The following is a 13,250-nucleotide window of genomic DNA, read 5'->3' on the forward strand; positions in this document are numbered from 1 at the left end:
GAATGCCAAAAGACAAGAAGTATCATTAATAAAAAAATAAGGTCAGGTCTGTATAAGGAATATTTAGGATAGAAGGGATAGAATTATTGATGGGGTAGGGGCGAAATGAGAATTATAAGTCACTTGAGTGCTGAGTAGGAGAAGAAAGTGATAGTGTGGTGGAGTATCATTTTCAGGCACAGGAGAGAAAGGGTTCCATGCCATATAGGTCCCTTACTCTAGTCCTATTGCAGCTAACTATGTCACTTCTGACAAGATGTCAAGAAGGTCAAGAACTAAGTCTGTGTAGTTTTCTTTTCTATGTCTGTCCTTCCAAAAGGGCTCCTTAGGCCCAACATGACTGCCCACAGGGTGGTTCTACGTGAAAAGTATGAATGGAGATTGGAAGTGTGTGCAGGAAGTTTCACACAACTGTCCACAAGGTACCTCCTGGTGGGAGACGGATCTGGGTGAGAAGAGAATGGGAGGCAGTTGCCTCTACCATCAGGCATAGAGTCTGACTCTCAGGTCATTTTGAAATTATTTTAACAAGATGAAGTTAGAGACCATATTTCATTTAATAGATGGTTTTCTTTAGTTACAACTTCAATATGTATGTGTGTGTGTGTGTGTATACATACATAAATACGAATACTTGCATCCCAAAATGTTGGAGGTGGATGTATGGGGAAGAATAAAAACATACTTTTTTTATTGCACTATTTGTTCCTGGATCCTTTCATTGTAGTCACTTCTAAGCCAGAGACTACAGTTAGATTAATATAAAATCAGTACAAAATGCTAGAATGAGAAAGCTGGGACTGGAAGAGGTCCTAGATTCTTTGCCTTAATCATAGAGATAAGGCAACTGAAATCATGAGCTTTGTCCCAAATCATCAAGAAAGGTAATGTCAGAGACATGATAAAAATGTAAATTTATATGCAGCTTTACATTTCTCTTGCACTTTGATGTTATTAATGTGTTTATTTTCTATCTCTTCCAGCAGACTTCTTACTGCAAATGACTCTTCTTTAGGTCTTATCAAAATCATGTCAATGAATGTTGTAAAGTCCAGACCCACTGACATTTTCTTAGTTTCATCTTTAATTTAGTAATCAATGTTATTTCTACTGAATCAGAGGCTGGCTTTTTAAGGACTCCTAAATGATATTGGTCAGAAATCTCACTAATATTTATAGAAACCATTATAAATTTATAATTTAATTATTCAGGTATTTACATAAATATTGGAAATACCAATACAATGTGAAAATATGAACAACTGAAACTGTGAGATCTGATTTAATAAACATTTTTATATATAAGAAAAATTAATAAATATCAATGAATAATATTAAATAAATGAATTAAGTCTGTGCTAATGTGTTACACTGTTTTCAAAATTTATTTAATAATGGCATTGCTTCAAAATGAAAAAAGAAACTTTAGTAAACATAACATGAAGTTCTAATATCTAGATGAAGTTATTGCTGTAACTGTCTAAACATTTTAAAATTATACTTTGGATATTATAATGCAGACTTTAGCAATAAAGGACTAAAAATTACTACCCAGAAAATTATTACTTATATTTAGTACAAGTATCTCCCAGCTATTTAGCCATTCTGATTACCCATTCAATTAATTAAAGCTTAAAGTCCATTCACAGTCATCATTTATCAGACACTCATTTAAAGTACAATGAATAAGGTAGCATTGGCATTCATTCTGAAAAACACACCAGCTCTCTGGTGAACAAGAGGTCACGACTATAAAAAATATGCTTAAAAATGCATCATAGCAAAAATGTAGAACAAACTATTTCAGAAACTGGTGCTCACATTAAGGTATTTGAGTCTGAATACAAATTTTACTACATGCTTCACCTGCCTATTTGCTTTTAGCACACATTATCTAAATTTTATGAAGTAATTAACCTATAACCTTGATTTTTTTTTTATGTAATCTCTTTTAATTCTTTAAGGAAGGCAACTGAGCAAAAAAATAAGAGAAAACTAAAAATAAGAGAGGAAAGTAAATTAAGTTTTCTCAGAATTAAGGAATTAAAAATGTTAATTACAAAATGAAAATCTACTTTCATATATTTATTCTTTTGATGAGTTTATTTATGTCTTATTTATTTCCAAAGATAATCAATATAATTGAGAACTCATATTAATTAACTCATTTTAAATCAAGAGAAGAAATTTTTTCACAACAATTGACTAGTTATTAATATTAAATAAACACACCTTTGTTTTATTGGAAGGAGAAGATACCAGTTGGCCTAAATCTTTGGCAATGTTTTTTATTCCATGCCATGAGTAAGTAGTACATAGTAATATAAATATAGAAAAAACAAAAAACAAAACTCCACGAATCACTACTAACTTCATTTGGTAGTAGCTATCCTGGCCTGATAAATGTTTACAGAATAAACCAAGCTTTAAATGATGGGTTAGTGAGCTAAACAGGATCTTTCATAGATTCGAGTAACGTCATAGAGCAGCACTACATTAATCTCACCATGCTGGGAGGCTTGACTGAGTTCTTTGACAAACCCTAGAGGTTGTAACCTATAGGTAGAAGCCCAATCTGCCATAGGACACATTGGCGGTGACTCTCAGGAATCATAGAGCAGAGATAGAGTTCATTTAGGTTTGCTTTAGGTAAAACACTTTCTGGAAGTTAAGGCGAAAGTTTAGCATGTATTCTCCTGAAAAGTGATTTCACTGACATGAAATATATCGGGTGCCACTTCCTGTGTCCCAGGTATGTTTATATGCAAACCACAAAGGAAGTAGTCAGAAACTTGGAGGGACAGTCACTATGTAATACAAAATGTGCCAGTGTCATCAGAACATTGAAACGCTGTGTCAGATTAAAGATGTCCACAAACTCTTTGACATTTCTTCTAGTAAAAGATGGATTCTGTTTGTCCTTTTTTTGAATATAGTCTTCCCTATGACTACTTTCATCAACAGAGTATGGTGGAAATATAGCTATGCTAGGTTCAAGCCTAGCCTTCAAGAAAACTTAAAGATCCCTTCCACCTTTTGTAACTCTTGGCTATGGTATAAACTCAAATTAATCAACATAAAAAGAGCCAACAATCCATTATCTCACTGGGAAGAGAGATGAATAGAACCTTCTCTAAAGAAGACAAATGGCTAACATAAGAAAAAATGCTCATTGTCTCTAATTATTAGAAAAATGCTGATCAAAACCACCTTGAGATATCTATCATCTAACCCCAGTGAGAATGGACCACATCACAAAAACTCAAAACTGCAGATGCCAGCATGGATGTAGAGAGAAGGGTACACTTTTACACTCCTGGTGGGACTGTGAACTAATACAACCTTTTTGGAAGGAAGTATGGAGAATTCTTAAAGAACTCAAACCAGGTCTCCCATTTGATCCTGTGATCCCATTACTGGGCATCTACCCAGAAGAAAAAAAAAATCCTTTTACCTTAAGGACACTTGCACTAGACTGTTTATTACAGCTCAATTTACAATCACCAAAATGTGGAAACAGCCTAAATGCCCACCAACCCAGGAAGGGATTAATAAACTGCAGTATATGTACACCATGGAATACTACTCAGTCATTAAAAAGATGGAAACTTTACATCTTTTGTATTAACCTGAATGAAAGTGGAACACATTATTATTAGCAAAGCATCACAAAGATGGAGAAATAAGAATCTTATGTACTCAATTCTGATATGAGGACAATTAATGACCTACTACATGGTGGGAGGTGGGGGAATGGGAGAGCAAAGAGAGGAAAGGACGGAGGTGCGTTGGGGGTTACAGTGTGTGACACACGTTTGAGGGCAGGACACAATTATAAGAGGGACTTTACCTAACAAATGCAATCAATGTAACCTGGTTCTTTGTACCCTCAATGAATCCCCAACTAATTAAAAAAAAAAAAAGTTAGACTTCCCTTCTGGAGGGAATAATTGGAGAGACCCTGAGATTTGATGAGGAAGAAGAGAACTTTGACCAAATCCAGACTTCTAGGCCACCCTGAAAAGGCACAAGGGATATGAATGAAGCCATCGTAGATATTCAAGACCAGCAGAGCTTTCAGGAGAATATCACTGGGTGACCACAGTCAGTACTATATAAAACAGAAAAATCCGCCATATGAGACCTACTCAATTCCTGATCTTTAAAATTGTGAGATACTAAAATTGATTTTTGTCACTAGAATTTAGAGCAGTTTTTTTAACACAGAAATAGATAACCAGAATAAATGGCCATTTTGAGTTTCTTTTGATTCTTTTTATTTTATCTATTTATTTATTTATTTTGAGACAGAGTCTCACTTTGTCACCCTTGTAGAGTGCTGTGTGTCACAGCTCTCTAAAAGCAATATCTAACTCTTGGGCTCAAGCTATTTTCTTGCCTCAGCCTCTCAAGTAGGTGAGACTACAGGCACCCACCAACGCTCAGCTATTCTTAGAAGTGGGGTCGTGCTCTGGTTCAGGCTGGTCTTGAACTTGTGAGCTTAGGCAAACCATTTGCCTCAGCCTTCCAGAGTGTTGGGATTGCAGGAGGAAGCCACCATGCCCAGCCTTTCTTTTGATTCTATACATGAAAATCCTAAGAGTAAAGATTAAGAATTTTATTTTAATATCTTATTGCTGTTTGTCATAGGAGAAGTATAATTCTTCATGAAGTTTATTTTTTCATCTACTTGCTTGTGTTTCATTAAGTATGTACAGACCACATAAGATTTTCTAAAGTCCTATCTCAGTTTAAATTCTTCACAGAATTAAAACATAACACATAAAATGTTCCTGTTAAGTTTTACCCTAATCTAATTCCTAATTAAGAAAATGAATTATTCACCAATCATTAGGTACCCATTGTAGAAAGAAACTAAAATTTAATTAGGGAAAGAAAGTTATTGAAATTATCTTCACTTTTTTTCTATCAAAAACACCAGCTCAAAGTGAATAAAATTCTTACAGTTAATTATTCATATGATTTTTAAAGTTTAGAAATTTTACAAGTTCGGATAGCTCCCTCAGAAAATACAAAGATACTAAAAGCACATTCAGAAATTGATAAAGATCAAACTATTGAATAGGCAGTGAAAGTTTTCATGTACCTTCAAAGATTTTAATTGGCTGAACCTTCACATAAGATATTCATTAGGTGACTATTTTTTATTACTTCAAGTAAACAGAGTTACAATTAAACTGAGGTAACCTTTCAATTTTGGGATGGCTTATTCAGAATATTTGCCATCTGAATAAGCGTAAAGGGTCACCTTTACTCATACGCTAAATGAAAAATGCTCATATGTTATCTTGCCACTGTTTCATAGTTTTACCCTGGAAATTAGTCATATCTAATTGGTCCCTAAAGACACATACCAATTATGTAGGGAAAGTTTAAGATTTCACAGTCTAGATATAGTTAAGGCAAAACTCAGACATGACTTCTAATGGGGACATTCTTATAGTAAATTCACTTGGAATGTTTACTCATCAAATTCCCAGTTTGGGTCATGAGATGTGCTGGCAGGAGGAGGGAAATATGCTTCAGCCAGAACAAACAGAACTGAGACTGGAGTAGTGTTGGCCAAGTAGACTAACACACAGGTGAGAGAATCGAAAGTGGGAGGTAAAACCTGCTTGTGGTTTGCTTTTCTGTCTGTACAGAAAGGCACAATCTCATCAGTCTACACACAGAGATGTCTTTTTCTTACAGTTCCACTCAGAGGAGGTATTTTTCTCCAACTCACAAAGGTGCCATGTTAAGGGCAAAGGGCCCAGGTCCAGCATTCCCAGGAGACACAGAGGAACTCATGGCATTTGTAGTCTGATCTAAACCATAGCAGAGACAGGATAGTTTGTAAGGTACAGAACATTGAAGAGATGGGTCTAGTATTAATTCCTTAAAGCTTTGTGCAGGTAAAAGAAAGTTATTCTAGTCAGAAGGTTGATATTGCCAGATAAAAAATGTTAATCATTATACCAATTTAGAGATTAATGATATGGTGAAAGGTTAAAACATAGTAATCATTATAATTCAGTATTTCTACATTGTGTAAGTTATAAATATTGGGCACATTAAATTCTTTGTTTGGATTATCTCAGAAACAAACAAGGATTCAAGTTCAAGGGGTTTATCTGTGCAGTGATCCCAGGAAACAACATGGGAAAGTAATATGGGAGGGGACAGAAGCCAGTCAAAAGGTGTGTTATCTAGCAAATTATCCCTGTAAATTACTGGAGCCTAATCTCATTGGAGAATTTAGGAAGCCAATGTAAGAAATATAATCCTGCATGAAGGGCAAGAAGATTGCATTGGTTATGCATTGATTTTTATTAGGCATTGGTTGAGGGTGTTTCTAGCATGGCATGTGCAGGCAGAGCAGTCTCCGCCACACAGAAATTTGGGAAATGTAAGAGCTGAAATTTGGGCCATGTGTTCTGGGATTGTGCCTTCTGAAGTAGCAATCGTAATGTTACAATTAATACACATTTCTCTTGCCTCTTCAGTTAAAATTTTCCACTTAAATTTCTGGCAAAACATAATTTCCTTTTCCTCTTAGTATTTTATTCTTCATTGTGTAATCAAATTTATTATTTGCCAATGTGATTTTGTTATCATATTTGTCTAATGTTTAACTCTCATTAAAAAATGAAAAAAGACTCAAAAATAGGTACTACTTTTATTAATCATGTATCTGTCACAGATCTGGATTTGTGTCCTTTTCTTTTTAGACTCTCAACATAGGTTGATTATCTGTACTTCATTCACTTTTTTTGAAACTTATTTGGAAGTATATACGAGTGTTTTTGAAACCCTTCATTTCTTTAGCTATATTCTGTCACTAGACAATTTCATAACCTATTTGAGTTATGTTTACACACCTATGTGGATAGATACTAAATTCTTTGCCAGCCTTACTTCAGTTCTGAGAATCAGATTTGTATCATTGCTCAGCATCTGCATTCAGTATTTTTAATCTCACTGGGTTATAAAATCAAATTATCATTGTGATGGTTAATACTATATGTCAACTTGACTGGATTGAAGGAGGCCTGCGTGGCTGATGAAGCATTGTTTCAGAGTGTCTGTGAGGGCACTTCCACAGGAAACAAACACACAAGTCAGTGGACTGAGTGCTGTTGGGCACCATCCACAGGGCTGCAGGTTTGGCTAGAATGAAGCATGTAGAGGAAGGAGAACATTTCAGCTTGCCTGTTTTTCTTTTTTCCCTCACTCTCTCCCTTCCTGAGAAGTAGGTTCTTTCCTCTTCCCTCATTTGGGCATCAGACTCCAGGTTTTCTGGACTTTGGATTCTGGGACTTGCACCAGCGGCATCCTGTGGGCTCTTAGGTCTTCTGCCTTGGACTAGGAACTTCTCTGTTGCAATCCCTGTGTAAATGTGTGAGCAAATTCTTTCTAATAAATCTCCTTTCACACCTTTCAGATATATACATACACATATACATATGTATATATACGCATATATATGTATATTTATATATGAGTATGTGTACGTATATGTATGTGTGTATATGTATTTATGTCTCCTATTGGTTTTGTCCCTCTTAGATCCCTGAATAATACACCCATCTCACTTGAACTCCATTGGATGTTTTACTACACTCATTACTTGTCTGCACCTTTCTGTTTCTTGAGAAGCTGATATATATTATAAAGAAAAATAAAAAAGAACTTTGAACAAATTCAATTTAGCAGAGTTTATTTGAGCAAAGGAGTCACAAATTGAGCAGCTTTTGGAAACAGGAGTTCAGAGAATTTCCCACAGCAACATGCACAGGCAATATTTACAGATAGAAAACAATTTGCATACAGAAACAGCTCGAGTGATTAGTTTAACATTGCCTTATTTGGGTATGGTCTGAGCAGTTAGCAACCTATGATTGGCTGAGCCTGAGCTACTTCTTACAGGAATATATTCTTAGTTAAATTGCAGTCTATTTACATACTAAGTTAGGTTGCAGTTCCTTGGGGAGAGAGGCAGTTTTAGGCTAAACATAATGGTTTACCTGTATGTGTCTGTGTGAACACATATATGTGTCACATCAAAGCACCCCCTTAACATCCTATTTTCTTGGGGAGAATCGGCAGGAGATCACCAGTAAGAAAGAAGAGACAAGTCAGGATATTCCTCCTTTTGGGCCCTATCCTATGAGTTACCCTGGGTCCACTGAGTCTTGCGCCTCTCCAGAACCAACTCACTTAGGTCTTTCAGTCTTTTGGTTTTAATAAGCACTCTCTCCTCTCTCTGCTTCAGGGTTTAGGTAGGCAGAGGTCCACTCTTTGTATTCCTAATACATTAAATTCTAACTAGACTTATAAATAAATACTCTCAATTGAATATCCTTAAATTACCTGTTTTGAGTATGTTATTTCTTTCCTTATGGATGTACCAGATTGATAAGCCAACTAAGTAACTTCACTTTCTTCTCTTAGTATCATTACCATCTTATCAGTTTGGAAAATAAGCAAATATCCCAAACATCTTGCCTTTCCATTTTAAGCTTACTATAGCAATCCATCTCTTAATCATACTTATTCTGAACATAGACTTCCTTACTTTGTCCCTCATTTTATTACTTTATATTTGAAATAACAAAATAGTGTCTATAATAGATGTTCAAATTCCAGTTTCTCATCTTTCCAGTACATTACCTATACTTCTAAAGTATAAAACTTACTTTAATACTCTTTCCTGATTTTCTCTTATAAAAGTATATACATATGTACACACACACACACACACACATATATTTTCCGGAAGCAAAATATTCCCTTTATATAAAAAGCTTTTTCTCTACTACTTAGTATGCCCATAAAAATTAATATTCAGTGCAGAAAAATATTGATACTAAATCTATTTGTCTCATTTTGGCTTTATCTTTCATCACCCCAATCCTCCCCCCCCTTGCCTTATATAAATCATTTTTCTCCTAGTTATTTGATGCTAAATACAATTTTATAAAGAAGTTTACATTAAGTCAAAAGGATTGAAGAGAGACACTTAAATTTCACATTCACTTTGTTGGGGACCAGCCCCAAATTATACCATGAGTTGTCTCCCAGTGAATGTTGGAGATGAGAGGACGAGGGAAAATGAAAAATCAGGACACAAAGAGAAAGTTTTTTTAGTGCAACTGGATAGGAGTGGCTGACCACATCTCACGTGTGAGGACCAGTGGAAAAGCACCTTGCTCTGAGCTAGAGACCAAACTCTTAGGTCATAGTTCTTGTTGGGCTTGCATTTTCTAACCAAGGTATTTCTTTAACTAACTACCTTAATTGCACTGATTTACTATTCACTTTTATCACCCTATATTAGTTTTGATCCTAACACAAACAAGGCCTTAGACAAGAACACAGTCCAAGTGCAGTATGTCAAGACCGACCCCATTTAGACCATGCACACAAACAAGCCCCTGAGAGACCTTGTGGGCAGTCCAGGACAATGCCATATGAAATGGGAGGGGGGAACACTTTCCCCTCACCTCCCCAAAATGTTTTTTTTTTCTCCTATCAAGGTCAAAGCATTAGTGTTGTTCCCGGCTGATTCCCCATCTCTCCTAGATGCACTCACTCTTTTTTTTTTCTGCTGCTCTAGTCATATGGTTATATAATCTTTTTTTATTTTAGAATATTACAGGGGTTCAAATGTTTTTGATTCATGACTTCCTTTTTCTGTACAGTTTGAGTTAGTTGTGAGAGTGCTCTTCACACAGGTAGGATAGTGTGCATTGTATCTGTTAGGTGTAAATTTACCCCTCCCCTATCAATTCTCCACTCCAGATAGAGTCTCACTTGGTTGCCTCATACTTAAAGTATCATGGCCTCAGTGTAGCTCACAGCAACCTCCTACTCCTGGGTTCAAATGATCCTCCTGCTGCAGCTACACGGGTGCTCACCACAACAGTGGGCAATTTTCTTTCTCTCCTTCTTTTTTTTTTTTTTAGTAGAGATAGAATCTTGCTTTTGCTCCAGCTGATCTCCAACTCCTGAACTCAAGAAATCCTCCTGGTTGGGTCTACCAGAGTGCTGGGATAACAGGCAGAAGCCACTATACTGGCCTCTTATCTATGTTTAATTGTGATTCTAGGTCCCCATGCTAAAGGTCTTGATTGAATAGATCTAAAATGGGAGCTAATATCTGTAATTTTCACAAAGTCCTTTAGTATTCATGTAAAGTCCAGTTTCAGAATTACTGCTCTGTGACTGATCCATAAAAGCCCATATGCTTAAAACTGCTTAGTATCTGGCCAAGGAATCAGAGGAATCCCTAGGAATCTCAGTTACCTAATTAGTGAAAATGGTATTGAACTAGATGGTATTTATAATCTCTTCCATTTGCTTAAGTTTAAAATATATACATATAAATAGAAAATGGTAAGTTCTGTTTTAATTAAATACTCCCATAACTGCTTACAAATGTTCACTGTACTAATTCAAAGGTTGAATATTTTATTATTGTTTTTGATTATTTATTTTCTGTTCAGATTTTATTTGAAATCTAATTTAAATTGCCAGAGCTACAAAAGGGGATAGACATAAGCATAATGTTTTGCTAAGTCACAACATCCTAAAACAAAATACCACTACTGCCAGCAGATCCGTTTATACACACTTCTGGTGAAATTCATTAGCACCATAAATATTTCATCTTGAGTAACAGCCACAGGAAAGTAATTTATACAATATAAAACAATGACAGATCTACAGGTGTAGTTACTCATGAGTTTATATACACATTCACAAACAAAAAAACCTCAGGAATGCCTTTAATTTTATTTTCATTTTGTTTTTATTTAAAAACAAATGATTCAAGTAAAAAACAAAATACCATTTCCAATAAGTGATGAAATCTTAAAAATTTATGTCAATGTTTGTTTTTCTTTTATGTTTTATGAAATTTATGTGGCGATCTGAACTGAGATTTGGATTTCTTCCCTGATTTTTTAGGGGATCTAGACCATAACCTCCTAGATCTTTTAGGTTTCCTTGAACCAGATGGAGATCTTTTGGCTTTTCGCTAACATCTTTAAGAGAATCTTCATGAGATGGTCTAGACAGGGAGCTTTTTGAGATCTTTCGGAATATTCTGATTGCTCTGATTTTGGTGATAGGAATTTCACTCATTTTTCACTGCTATGGCAAGACAGGCTAGGGTATGTACTGTATTACCGTTTCTTTCCTTGTTGAAGTATATTCCTCTTTATCCTTCTTGTCTTTGGATCAAGATTCCAATTTTCTTTATCTTCCTTGTCTCTTTTCCTTTTCTTTCACTGAGGAAGTTTATCTCTGTAGTATTCTACTTGTTCCTTAAAACTTCGGCCTGGCCAGGTGCAGTGGCTCACACCTATGATCCCACACTCTGGGAGGCCAAGGTGGGTGTATTGCTTGAGCTCATGAGTTTGAGACCAGCCTGAGTTACAGCAAGACCCCCCATCTCTAAAAATAGCTGGGTGTTGTGGTGGTGCCTGTAGTCCTAACTACTTGGGAGGCTGAGGCAAGAGGATCACTTGAGTCCCAGAGTTGGAGGTTGCTGTGAGCTATGATGCTATAGCACTCTACTGAGGGTTACAAAGTGAGACTTCTCAAAACAAAAAAACAAAAAAAAGATTTTGGACTGAATTTTTAGGTCTTATTCCAGATTCCAATTCATGATGAAACTTCAAAACTCTGAGTTCAATTTCATGAAGTTTCGCTCATTTTCCTCACTCATTTCAGAGTACTTAGAGAACCTGGACTCAGTCATTTATTCTTTGCTTGGATTAGTGTACAGATGATCTGCAGATTTAAAACTTTGAGTATCTTCTTCATCTTCATTTTTTGCCTTTTGATTTTGATTTTCTTTTTCCTCTGATTCTTCATGCTGATCAAGTAACTCCAATTTGGAAGTTACAGCCTGTGGTGCCAATTAATATTCATCTACAGCTTCCCACTTTGGTGGGGCAACTTTAAATATAGGCTCATTGAGTCTTTGGTTGCATCCAAAGGCATGCCATAAAGATTATCATCAAGACCTTTTATAGGGACTCCATCGAGATCATCAGTGGGAATAGCATCATTATGAATTCTATCTGTGTGATCCAGAGGGGTACCATTGAGGTCATCTGGTATATCCTCTGTTTCCTTTTTTCCAGTAATATTTACAAGTAATATTTACAAGTCCTAATATTAAAAGTCCTAAGAAAATATTCTGTAGTTTGATTAAAAATGGTTCTGGATAAATTGCCCAATCTTCCCATGCTCTGAAGCAGAACATTACCTGTTGTTTAAAGTTTTCAGATTGCAAAGTGCCCTGAATTGTATGATGAGTAGTATTGAAGTCTGAAAATATCTGATAGAATATTGTTTCAAAAAGTTTTCTATAAAATGAAGCATTGGCAAATTCGGCTAATGAGTTGCCTAAAACATCAGAAATCAAATATAACCTGGCAATCATTTTAGAAAGGAATGTCTTTAAGATGAGCAATGATTTAGTAATGCAACCAACTATTTGTTCAGCAGCTTAAGCATTATTAAGACAAAAACATTGCATCTCCAATATTATTTTTCCTTGGAGTTAATTCCTGAAAGATTTCTTCTAATTTCTACCTCTATTCTTCCTTTAATGCTCCTCTTTTACTAGGTTCCTATACAAAAGCTTCTGTTTCTCGCCTTTTTGATATCCTGTACAGGTATGTATTTAATGGTGGTGGCCTCCAAAAAGATCCATTTTTGAACATATGAAAATCTTCTGTCTGCCACTTAGTTGGAGAATGTCCCTGCAGAATAGAAAAAGTTTCCACCATTTCCACTGGTTTTAAATAAGAATGTGAACATAGGATTGTTGATTTCTCTATTCATAATCACAGCTCCAAACACTGTCCCTACATGTACAACAAACTACCAACGATGACCAAATTCCTTCTCAAAATCCTCCTAATTTTTAGGAGGTGGTAACATGGGAGCATTGGGGTTTTTATAACCACGCCCTAGGCTGTGCATTAAAAGGCAATCTGGATAGGTAGGGAGAAAGTATATGTTCCATCACAGAAGGTGGAATGTTTGTTAGATGTGGAGGAATAGGTACAGCTTTACCTCAACCTAACTTCATTTCAAAAGACATAATCAGTTTTTCATTAATTTTGTTTTTTTTTTACACAGAATCTCAAACTATTGCCATGGCTCTGGAGTGCTCTGGCATCATAGCTCACAGCAACCTCCAACTCTTGGGCTCAAATGATCATCTTGCT

The 13,250-nt window shown here is 35.7% G+C and overlaps 1 pseudogene; it reads right to left on the reverse strand.

The window, feature by feature from the left end:
* Positions 1 to 10,888: 10,888 nt before the first annotated feature.
* LOC128563533 (U2 snRNP-associated SURP motif-containing protein-like) lies at positions 10,889 to 12,968 on the reverse strand (annotated as a pseudogene).
* Positions 12,969 to 13,250: the final 282 nt, after the last annotated feature.

The sequence above is a fragment of the Nycticebus coucang genome, chromosome 13 (genome assembly GCF_027406575.1).
Source record: "Nycticebus coucang isolate mNycCou1 chromosome 13, mNycCou1.pri, whole genome shotgun sequence".
Classification (NCBI taxonomy): Eukaryota; Metazoa; Chordata; class Mammalia; order Primates; family Lorisidae; genus Nycticebus; species Nycticebus coucang.